The sequence below is a fragment of the Meles meles genome, chromosome 5, assembly GCF_922984935.1.
Source record: "Meles meles chromosome 5, mMelMel3.1 paternal haplotype, whole genome shotgun sequence".
Lineage (NCBI taxonomy): Eukaryota > Metazoa > Chordata > Mammalia > Carnivora > Mustelidae > Meles > Meles meles.
This window is the reverse complement of record NC_060070.1, coordinates 65,885,290-65,897,576: the sequence shown is the minus strand read 5'-3', so window position 1 is coordinate 65,897,576 and position 12,287 is coordinate 65,885,290. Positions and strand designations below refer to the sequence as shown.

Genomic DNA, 12,287 nt, shown 5'->3' with positions numbered 1-12,287 from the left:
CTTCATTCTATCACCCAGACGAAGGCCCTCCGTGCATCTGCCTCATCCCTGCATTCTGGTGATGACCTCAAGCTGGACCAACAATCAGGGTCAGCGGGGAAACGGGAAATCTATACTGAAAATTGCCGCTTTCCTCTTCTCCCCACCCCCCCACCCCGCCACCCCTGTCCTCCTCCCAAAGGTTGGTTCTCCTGTTAGATGTCAAGTTGATGATTCTAAATCCCAGATGTGTCATGCTCAGTTAGTGAATAACAGACTGTCAAATAGAGCAATAAATCTTCTTGCTCAGTGACTGCTGTGCAGAGCCGCCATGCCCTAGCACTCACATACCCACTAATTCTGTGTGATGAGTGAGGCTGGCGGCAGCCCTGTGCTCTCCAGAGACTGGTCTCAAGGTGCAAACATATTGAGAAGGGATGATTGCTGGATCCGTCCCGCTTTCCTGGCCCCTGAGTTCATGACTAGAAATCCAAAGGCAATCTGCCATGGGGAGTATCGCTAATTACATTGGCTCAATGCCTCTTTGGAATCTCCTCTCTGAGATTCTGACAATTTTTTTTCAGAGAATACCGTGGTCTTGGCAAATTCATGGTTAGATTATTGTGTGAGGTTGTTTTTTAATTTGGGGATTCCTTCATTTTTCTTCATTAGGTGATCAGGAGTGGGACTTTTCTATAATCTTCTTTTTTAGGAATGTACCATCCAGAACCCTGAGGATTTCTCTTCTCCCAGATTTGCTCTCTTATCTGTTCCTCTGGAGAAAAGGCACTGAGTTGTCTTTCATAAGGACCAGAGAATGGAATCGAAGGGATTTGGGGGACCCAGCCAAAAATGTTGCTGGTTTCATAATCCTTCTAGGCAATTATATTTTTTTTCTTATTCGAAGTTAGACTGTCTCCAGGGAAGAGAAAAGTCACCTATTGTCATATTTACCACTAAATAAATGTGACCCAGATTGGTTACAGGATGGGAACTCTGTACATAACTGTGATGTAGGAAATATTTAGAGCTCTTACTTTAATATCCCCAAGGGTAATTTTCACTCATTGGCTAAGAGCAAAAATACTAAATGACTGCTAAGGTCTGAATCCTGTTTTTGCTATTTGACCCTGAGTATGTCCTGTAAATATTCCATGCTTCAATTCTCACAGCATAACATTGGCACTTACGACCTAAATCTAGTGGTATACCAAATGATAGAAGGCCTGGGGTGCTTAGCATTGTGTCTGTACATCACAAGTGTTTAGCATGTGATAGGAATTATTAGTGTAATAAAACAGATGATCAGGATTTCAGTATTTAATGTTCATTGTTGTTCTTGCTTATTATTTTACCTTTGGCAATTACGTACTACCTTTCTCTGTTTGTTGTGTCATGTTCATAAAATCAGCATTTCTGTCAGAATTATGAGGTGTGAAACTGGGATTTGACTCTGCTCACTTTTGGAGAGGTACAATGACCTTAACATTCTGCACGTCTGGCATTGTTTAGTGGGAGGCAAATATGGAGAAATCCCTTTATACCCTCCGAGTCTCTTTGGCATTTTGTTTTATCTCCAACTCCTAGAATAAGAGACTTTTATCATGGGAAGGATGTGGAGGCAGAGATATTTAAAAGTAGCGTTGATATTTATCTCCTCTGTAAGGTAGAAGTTTTGGTGTAGGTAGGGACAGTAACACCCAAGTACAGGTTTTTCTAAATATTGATTTCATAATTTGTTTGGGTTCCACAGAAGCTACTACCAATGAAGTTTTAGCCACCTCAGTTTGATTCATGGCAAATCCTTGGTGATTTGCTACGTAACTGGATCCAGAATTTGTCCTCTTTACGTAATAATCGTCAGTTTCACACAAGCTCTATTAGACTGCCAGTGTATCCCCACATCCAGCTCAAGTATCACATGTGATGCTTTTAAAATCATAGACTATTTACTCCATGTAAAATTTTATTTGTCCCCATTAACTCTTTCATAATTAATAATCTAGAGTATACCTTCTGAAGATTCCAGGATAAACTGATTACTGGAAGGAGCTAGTTAAATGTAAAATACCAAAGATGTCATCTACTTTGCATTTTTTTCTTGAAAGTCTATATTATCTCCTAGATTTTTATTTTCTGTTATGACAGTTTACGGAAAAGCAATTTTTTAAGAAGATGTGTTATCTTAGACCGCATTATCTCTATCTGACAAAAGGAATTCAATGCTGGTGCTTTTGCATGGGTGGCTTGTTATCACAGAATTAAATTATTCTTTTTTTTTTAAAGATTTTATTTATTTATTTGACAGAGAGAGATCATAAGTAGGCAGAGAGGCAGACAGAGAGAGTGAGAGGGAAGCAGGCTCCCTGCTGAGCAGAGAGCCCGATGTGGGACTCGATCCCAGGACCCTGAGATCATGACCTGAGCCGAAGGCAGCAGCTTAAACCACTGAGCCACCCAGGCGCCCCAGAATTAAATTATTCTTATACCAAAAGAGCTATTGGTGTGGCTTTTTTTAGAGGAGATCTGACGTAGTGACAGAAAAGAATTCTGACTCACTGTGTGACCCTGGGAAATCACTTAAATTCTTTGAATCTCTGTTTCTTGAGCTAATGTGTATAACTTCTGGGCACAAAGTCATTACTCAACATACAATTGCTACTATAAGGCTATTATTCAGTGATCAAGTTACTTCAAAGACAGAGAAGAAGTTATGTCAAGACAATGAGCTCATAATAAATGAAGCAATCTATTCCTTCAGTATTCAGTTACTCAGGATTCAAGTCAACATGTGTGGACTGCTTAGTCAATGAGCTTAACAGGTCTATGCTGAATAGACCCTGACTGGAACATACTTGATCAGAATGAAAAGGCATTAAAAAATGTTTCATTTTGTGAGTGCCTGGGTGGCTCAGTCACTTAAGTGAACCACTCTTGATTTTGGCTTCAGTCATGATCTCGGAGTCCTGAGATCGAGCCCTGTGTTGGGCTCCTGGCTCAGGGGGAGTCTGTTTAGATTCTCTCTGCCCCTCCCTGCTGCTCTCTCTCTGTCAAAAAAAAAAAAAAAAGTTTCACTTTGCAATATACCTCTTCCAAGACCAAACTCCCCAGATCTCTAGAAGCTACTTCAATGAAGGACATCTTAATATTTGATGTGTGAACTTTTCCTTGTACTGCTCTTGCAGTATTCACAGTAGATGAATTCCCTTGTCTCAAAACCAAGATCTTAACATAATAACAAAATACTGAAGCAACATGAATATTCACCAATAAGAGAATGAATAAACAAATTGTGGTTTGTTAAGATAGTGGAGTAGTGTAGAATAGCTAAAAATTAAGTTCTACACGTATCACTCAAAGATATGTTGAGTGAATAAAGAAGTTGCAGAATAGTAGGTAAAGAAAAATACAAATTGCATAGAGACTAAAAAGAAAAGGATATACAGTATCTACGTATGTACAGTATCTACGTATGTGTATATATATACATATATAGATACTGTATATAGATACTGTAGATATATATATACACGTATATATATACACATATATAGGTATATATATATACACATATATAGGTATATATATAGGTATATAGATACGTAGATGTATCTACGTGTACGATACATAATTATGTAGTAAAGAGAAAAAACATGCCTTGAGAAGGATCTAGTAAAAACATGAAAACTTGTCGAGGAAGGGATATCACCAACTTCAGGAGACTGGGTACCCAGGGAAGAGACAGAAGAATGTCATGGGGAATGTTACAAATTGAGCATTAATTACAACTCCATTATTTTGTTTCTTTAAAGGAAAGATGTGGTGTGCAAATAAATGTATCAGCGAGGGACTTGAATAAAAGAAAGAACTTCATAATGTCTGTAGATTATTTTTGATGATTTATTTTATAGGAAGAAATAACACTCTATTTCTGCTAAAAGCTGTTGTGTTCCATTTAAGAGTGTTTTTAGAGACTTAAATTCTGGTTTAAATTAGTTTTGCACTTTCAAGTTCCTAATTAGAAAACAGATACATAAGGGGCACCTCTTCCTTCCTCACAAAATGTGACAGATCACTTTTTTCACAACAACTGGATGGGAACATTCTATTTGTTTCATTCTTGTTCTTTCCTCCCGTCTTGATTCTGGCATGTTCTTGAGTTTGCCAGTTTCAGTGAAGACAGATTTGAGTTTTGTTTTTGATGCTGGGCATCACTCATAGATGTTACCCGAGCCCTCACTCACCACTGGAGATTTTCCTTCCCCTTGTCACCTCTAGATCAGGGCTCTTGGCTGCCATCTCCAGAGTCACAGAAGTCAGATTCCCCAGGCTTCCCCACTGCCCATGCCCGCAGATCTCTACCAGGCCAGCAACAATATGTGTCAGTGGTCTGTGAATGGGATGTTTCCTGAAGAGGTATTCCAAAGAGAGAAGCTACTGATCTGAGAGGGGAACACTTAGATCAACTTAGGAGTTATTTATAAAGAACACAAGTTAGAAAAGGAAAGATACTCATTACATGTCCTCACAGATGAGACCTGCTTAACTTCCACCTTCTGCTCTTAGGAGACACGTGGGAATGAGAGGATAGGAGTGATATAGGAAAACTGACCACCTTTGAATCAGAGAGACAATCTAAGGCTAGAAAAAAGTCCATTTCAAAGTCATTTAGTGCCAAGCTAACTAGAGCTCTGAGGCCAAAGATGAGTCGTGAATATAAAATAAAAGTTTCACAGTGAATTGTTGTTATAGATTATACTAAAGGAGGGATTTAAAAAAAATACAAGATAAAATGGTACCTAGGAATCTCTGCACACTGTAAATTTTGGTCTCAAATTGTGTGTCATCTTCTAGAACACTTTAATTGGTCATTAATATATCTTTTTACACAGATGCTTAAATAAAAATTTATATTGACCAGAACAAACTTCCCAACTCTATGTCTGACAATTAATTGCTACATTAATGAATAATTTAGCTGTTCAGTCCATAAGGACATAATCAAGGTGTAATGTCTGCCTGGTAGTAGCTTGCCCAAATTATATACCAGCCTCATCAGCACTGCTACTCTTATAAATTAAAACCAGTAGAGAAATGATCAGAAACCATCAATGACTCTCTTTAGAACTGAGGTTGAGGACAAATGCCAGCCATTGGGAGTCACTAAACCACCTTGACCGTCACCGTCGTCCTGAGCTACAGCTTAGCTAGCCAGTCTTCAATTGTCTGTTCTTGACTAAGAGATTGTTTGCTTTATTTTGGTATCTGCAGATGACACAGCAAATGCTCAGTATATGTATTTTTTTTTCAGTATATGTATTTTGAAAAAAAGTTAAGCTATCTATTTTTAGTTTGACATCATCTCTCTTGGGCTCTGGCTTGACTTTTCCTCTTTTTACTAGCCACAGCACCTATGATGTCTCACCATCCCCACCCAGATTGCATTCACACCTTCACTGGGAGCTCCCCAGCAGGCCCTGGCAAATCTTTGCATCCCCTCTTTTTCATTCTATGTTTTTTTCTATCTTTATGTGACACAGAGATTGAGAGAGAGAGAGAGAGAGAGAGAGAGAGCTCACAAGCAGGGAGAGTGGGAGAGGGAAAAGCAGATTCCAACCTGAGCAGGGAGCTCAACCTGGGGCTCCATCCCAGGACCCTGGGATCATGACCAGAGCTGAAGACAGAGGCTTAACTGACTGAGCCACCCAGGCACCCCTTTCATTCTACTTTTTAAAGAATTAAGTGCTTATGTGTCAATATCTTCCTCTGGCCCCAGAATCCATGACAAGTTGAGAATTCAGGAAGTGATGGAGGAACTCAGACCCTGTTGAGTGTGAGCTGTAATCACCATCTCAACAAAATAATGAGTTTAAAAAGTAAGACCCAGTCAAAGGGTAGCCACCTCTCCACTCTTTATGGAGGTGAAATTCCTTGTGATTTTTTTTTTTCTTCCCCACCCTACCACAGTACTCGACCACTTCATGATGTGGGGTGTGAAGCTGTCCCAAAATCGTGGTGGGGTTAAATCCCACCCCTTGGTGATATATGTTTGCTCAAGGCTCAATGGGAATTGTTAAAACACACACACACACACACACACACACACACACACGCACACACACACACACAGGATTTGCTTTTGGGTTGGTATACAGATTTTACATTTAGATTTAATTCAAATTTCAGCAAATTTGTGGAGCTCAGAGCCCTGTCGGTCTAATTCCATCTAATAATCTCATGGGCAAGTTTATAATTTTAAGTTAAGAAAGGATTTTAGAAGTCTAGAAATCCACAAAGAATAATGTAGCTTTCCATTATTTAAATTTTTAAAACGTGGGAATTTCCAGAATTATTTTATCTTCTGCATGTTTGTTTCATAAAAAAAGTGGAAATCCTATTAATTTAATAACATTTCTTTGGAAATTTAACTTGGAACTAGGTAACAAAGCACAAGACACTCAATTTCAAGTTCTAGTTCCATTTCAGACTTGATGACTTTCCTAGATTCACATAGTTTCTACTCTGTGGACTTTAGTTTATTCAACATTGTGGCTGCTTCTTGTCTTTGGAGAAAATCAAAAACAAAAGGAAGATTTGTCTTAAGACATAGTAAATTTAAATGGGAAAGAGCCAAAACAATAACCTTTCCAAATTTTGATTACAACCAATGTTTATAACCATCTCTACCTCCAGGTCTATTCAAAATCTAAACATTGCAAGAACTGTCTTAAGTTTAATCTTCTTTGTTCCCTATAATGACCTTATAAGACAACTGAAATAAGAGAATTCATTTAATTATTAATTGCGAAACTAAATAATTGGAGAGGAAAAAAACTTCTATTTTGAGGAAACCCATCAAATAAATCCCTATTATTCAGTGCCATTAAAAAATATTATCTATGTCTGTATATTTCAAAATGGAATATGGAAAATACTATATTTTCTATCTCAGACTTCATGTTCCACTACATTTTCCATTGCTGACAGTGCTTAGTCACACTCTCCTTTCTGTCCCTTAGACATGCTGTGCTTATTGCTACCTCAGGGCCTTTGCATCTTCTTTTCCTGCTATTTGAGACACTTTTCCCTGATTTATCCCATAATTGCCTTTTCCTCATCAGTCCAATATTTATGGAAACAACCTCTTAAAAGAGGCCTTCCCTTCCACCAGAAATCATGAATACCCACCATTTGCATTGACATGGATGGACTAGAGGAGATTATGTTAAGTGAAGTAAGTCAAGCAGAGAAAGACAATTATCATATGGTTCCACTCATATGTGGAACATAAGCAATAGCATGGAGGACCATAGGGGAAGGAAGGGAAATCCAAAGGGGGAGAAATCAGAGAGGCAGATGAACCATGAGAGACTATGGACCCCAAGAAACAATCTGGAGGTTTCAGAGGGGAGGTGAGTGGGGAGGGGGTAATGGGGTGATGGGTATTGAAGGGCACGTGCTGTGATGAGCACTGGGTGGTATACTTAACTAATAAATCATTGAACTCTACATCAAAAACTAATTATGTACTATATAGTGGCTAGCTGAACATAATAATAATAAAAAAAAGAGGCCTTCTTAACCACCAACAATGTCCATATCCCCGCACCCTGTTGCCCCAGTACCCTCGTTAGCACTCTGCATTTTCTTCACGGCACTTTCCATTCTGAAGTTCTTTATGTGTCTGTCTGTTTATAAGCTATATGGGCTGCCTCCTGTGTCTAGAATATGCTGTCTGGGGCCAAGGTCTTGGTTGACTTTGTTCACCACCCTATCCCCGTGCTCAGTAAAAACACCTGGCAGAAGGCAGGCACTTGACTGATACTTGCAAATAAATTAATAAAGAAATCAATGAACATGACCTTGGGCAGTGTGCTTAAGCTTCCTTAGTTCCCTCATTAGTAAAACAAGAAATAGAGCCTACTTCATTATGAGAGTTTAAAAACTAAGTAAGAAACTGGTTGTGAAGCCTAGTACAGGGTGTAGTCCACGGTAGCTGCTCGGAAATTATTCCCACTTTGTCCTGATTTCTCCCCGGGCCCATCACTTTTCAGGGAACGGAAGCATTCTTCCCTCTCTATGGCCCATAACTTCTCTTGTAGTAAAGATAAACTTCAGTTCATAGGTTTAGGTGTGCAAGGATATAAGGTATTTTTAAATGCAATTTAATTTTTGTTACGAGCCAGCATTTCTGCGGGCTGGCCCAGTTTGATCTGAGTCATTTAAGTTTTCTTCCCTCGGCTGCCCCATTTATTTTTAACAGTTTACTAAGCTCATCTCTCCCCCATTAATTTGTAGTCCCCTCATATTCCCAGGTCAGTCCCTGAGCTCTCTTTTTGGTTCCACTGGGCTATCAGTCTGTTCTTGAGCCAGTATCATGATGGGTGCTTTTAAATTTCATTTCTGTGGTTTTACAGTAATATTTACCTTAATATTTGACAGGACAAATCTCTCTTTATTCTTCTTTATAAAAAGTGGGTTTCACCATTTCTGAACCTTCGTTTTGTCGGATATATTAGAATGAGTTAGTTAAATCCCAGTTAAGGTTTTAAGCTCTCCTTTTTTCCTGGGCTGTGTATGAATCGCAAGTTACTTACAGGGTGCTACCATTGGTAGGGGACAATCCCTCCCTGGTATTATCATTGCTCACTAAGATCTCTTTTGCAGCTGCTGCAAAGGAATGGAGAGCTTTCAGGGGGCATTTGGGGAGGGGACTAGATAAGGCTTGCTAACAGATTTATAAGCAGGGCTAAGAAGAGGAAGAATACTGGATGATTCCTAGGTATGTAACAGAAGCCCTTGGGTGTATGAGGCTCTCATTTGTTGTGATGGGGTGGGGGGAAAGAAGAAAAAAAAGAAGGCTTTTAATTCTGGACCAATTAAATTAGAAATGTTTATGTGGCAGCCAGTAGAGCTATTCGGTAGATAGCCAGAGCTGCGCAGCTAGAGTCTGGAGCTCATAGAGGACATGCGGGCTGGAAAACGGGCCCTCAAAGGAAGCGTGTACAATAAAGAATAAAATACAAATTTAACAGTCACAAGTGTGATCGTCGGATGGATTTTAAAAAATAAATATCAGTGTATTTTTCAAATCATCCAAAGCAAGAGACCCTATTAAGGTGTCACTCTGATTTGTCTTACGCTACTAACAGCAGCGCTCTCTCTGCCCAGCATCTGATTCAGGCTTGTCTTTGTTTCCTCCGAAGATCAGGCAGCAAGCCCCGCCTCCATTCTCGTGGTTCTGGCCTCTCAACCCAAACTGAATCCTCATGTCAGCAATCCGCGTGGCCAGCATGAGCTCTGACACCAACATCCAATAAAAGCATAAATCTGTATAATTTCTAAATGCCAGATGATTAAAATCTGTTTTGCCAGGCCCACCGCAAAGTGATAGGCCAGGAAACATCCTTCATGCACATTCTCTGAAGGGCAAGGCAAGGAGAAAATGAGGGAATCCATCTGAGCTCCCGGGGCCAGAATCCCCTCAAAAGCTCAGAGAAGCCTGTCTGAGAGCCCCAAGAGGAAGGCAGAGAATTTTTCCATCTTCTAACTTCGGTAGCTCAGAGAGAAACGGGCTGCTTGTGCACAAGCTAAGGAAGGTGGAAATATTACGGGTTGCCCAAGATTCTCTGGATTATGAGAAACTGAGTATTCAAAGTCTTATGCCCTTTCCCAGACCATGTGCCCCCCAACATCATTCTAAAACAAGGGTTTTAATGGGCATCCTGGGAATAGGACAGTAACCAAGTTTTGTGCCCGGGAAAGTATTCTTACAAATGGAATCCTGGTGGCAACAGGACATGAGCAGACATTTGTCTTCTGTTTTCCTCCCACTGGATCAACTCAGGATGGGAATTACAATAAATGGAAGACAAAATACATCGGTTTGCAGTCAATTCGGAGGCAATCTGTTAGTATAAATAATGGCTAAAACGTAGTGGGAAAGCCATCTGTCACTTTAAGGCAAACATACAGTTACTTTTAAGAAAAGAAGCTCCGGAGGAATAAATAAATCCCAGGGATCCGACGCTTAGAATGCGTTTGAGAAAAGTGGTGGGGTTTTTCTCTCCCAGAGACTGGATCACGTCATGCTTCCAGGTTTTTGTTTCATTCGTTTTTCTTTTCCTCAGGATGGTTCCGTTTAGGGCTTGGACCCTTGTGATGCTTCCGCCTCCCCCCGGAGATCCGGGCAAGCACTGTCTTCAGCGAGGCAGCATGCGGCCAGGTACTTTGCTACTGTATGCCGTGGCATACGTGTGTTTGCCGTACGTGACACACACGCACGCACACACACACGTCTTCTCGGTTCTAAATCCAAACCCTCTTTGTAAATTAAGCGAGCCTAGAGAGTTGGAAACACAACAGCAGCAAACGGCGGGAGCTCGCAGCCGCGGCGTAAAGCCGTATATGACATAAAACTGGATTATAATGTCATTCACTCACTGACAGATCATTTAGTGTCTTGGAAGAGGCTGTTTTCACACTGCTGAAGCGCTCACAAGGGAATTCCATGTGGGCTCCTTATTGTCAGAGCTATTTTTCACCCAATTTGTTTCCAAATGATGTCTAACCTGAGGTCTTCCCACTGAGAGAGGTTTAAGCCATGATTAATGAGGAGTGTTTGGCCAGGCCCACCTGGGAGATGGCCCATCTGCAAACTCAGGTAAGACCGGGAGGCCTACAAGGCATCAGCTTGTGAGCGGCAGGCAGCTTCCCGCCGCTCTCGAGCTTTCTCGCAGCGGAGGCAAGGTGTTGGGTATTAGCCTCATAATGTTTCAGGAGGCGCTAGAGAGAAGGGTCACTCTTGCCGGGTTTTTTTCCCCGAGATGTTCATGGGGGAAGTGCTCTCAGTCTTGGTATTAAAAGAAAAAAAAAAAAAAATTCCCGTCCCTCAAGTTCATTCATTCTCCTCAAAGCTTTTGCACCTATGTATGGCAATATAACCAAATAGACACGTACCCCGAGACGTGGCTGTGTCTCCAAGGACGGGGTGACTGAGCCAATGGGAGCTGTGTCATTCGGTGTGGCCTGTTGGGACGGGGTACATCTGATCCTTCTTTAATGTCCTATACCTAAAACGATCTGCTTTCTGTTATGTTCAAATGTTCAAAATGCTACTTCTTTCTAAATGAATTATCTTCCCTGTGAAATAAAGACTGGAACAGACTTGTTTTTTTCACCAGTTCCCTGGATGGTATCGGTCTTCTAATCATTTGAATAATTTAGAATCTTCGGAAAGGGAGATCATTTCACTAAAGAAATAGAATGATAAAAATCTGCAGAATGTAAAGGCATGTTTGTTATAAGATGAAATCAGACAAGCGCAAACTGCCAAGGAATTCCAGATTCTTTACAAAAATAGCTAGCTGAAAAAATGTGTGAGTGGTTGGGTGGGACATAATCGTTCTCCGTAATCAAGTTCATTCCCTCTGTCCTTTAACACACATTCTAGGTGCTTCTCTCTAGGCTGTCATGAAATATGACATCCCACAATTCTGTCTGTCAGGACTAAAACCTAACAGATTCAACTGTCTCCAAATAAAACAGATTGTTTGCTAGGAACATTTATGACCCATAAAGAGTGAGAGTTTATCCTGGCAAAACATTCCTTCTTGTAAACAACCAACATTCCCTGAATCTCACCAGCTGACTTGTATCCATGGATTTTGCACTTGGCGTTTGGCTTCAACCACAGCCTTCTTTGATGGCATTTTTGTCCCCAACTGTTGTGCGAAAGACACTTTCCGTTGAATTGGTTCTACATTCAGACACCAAAACAATCTCACCCTTTCTTTAAGTACTTCTGTTGCCAGCAACATGTTTACCATGATTTAGATGTCTATTATACGCATGAATGACTTGTCTACTTAATTTCATCAAAAAAATGAACCCTCATAAGTGGCACAGATGCTGGTATGATGGTAATCAAATTAGTTTTTGGACAGGTTTATGGCCACTTGCTGTCAGTTAAGCTCTCTTTGGCTATCTTCACTCCTAATACAGTTTTGATGGTGATTAATGGCTCCATTAATACACAGTTTGTGTTATGATAGACCTAACATTATGGTCTCATTTGCTGACCACAGATGACAATACATTTGGTAAGATTCAGGTCCACAACACATTAGCTGTACAGCTAGTTCCAGAGTCTTCCTTTCTTGGGCCTAGTGTACGTATATTTAGGACCAACCAGCATAGCCAGCACTCAATTCGTGTCAAAACTTTTTTTTAAGTTAATATTGCTTTCGATGGTCTTTCTCTCTCCCTGCTTTGTTATACGGATGTTGACCTCCTAAATTATTCTCTCT

At 40.4% G+C, this 12,287-nt stretch overlaps 1 pseudogene; it reads right to left on the bottom strand.

Annotated features, from left to right (window-relative positions):
• LOC123942150 overlaps nt 1-9,292 on the bottom strand; it is a 39,854-nt pseudogene extending 30,562 nt beyond the window's left edge.
• Between the last annotated feature and the right edge of the window lie 2,995 nt (nt 9,293-12,287).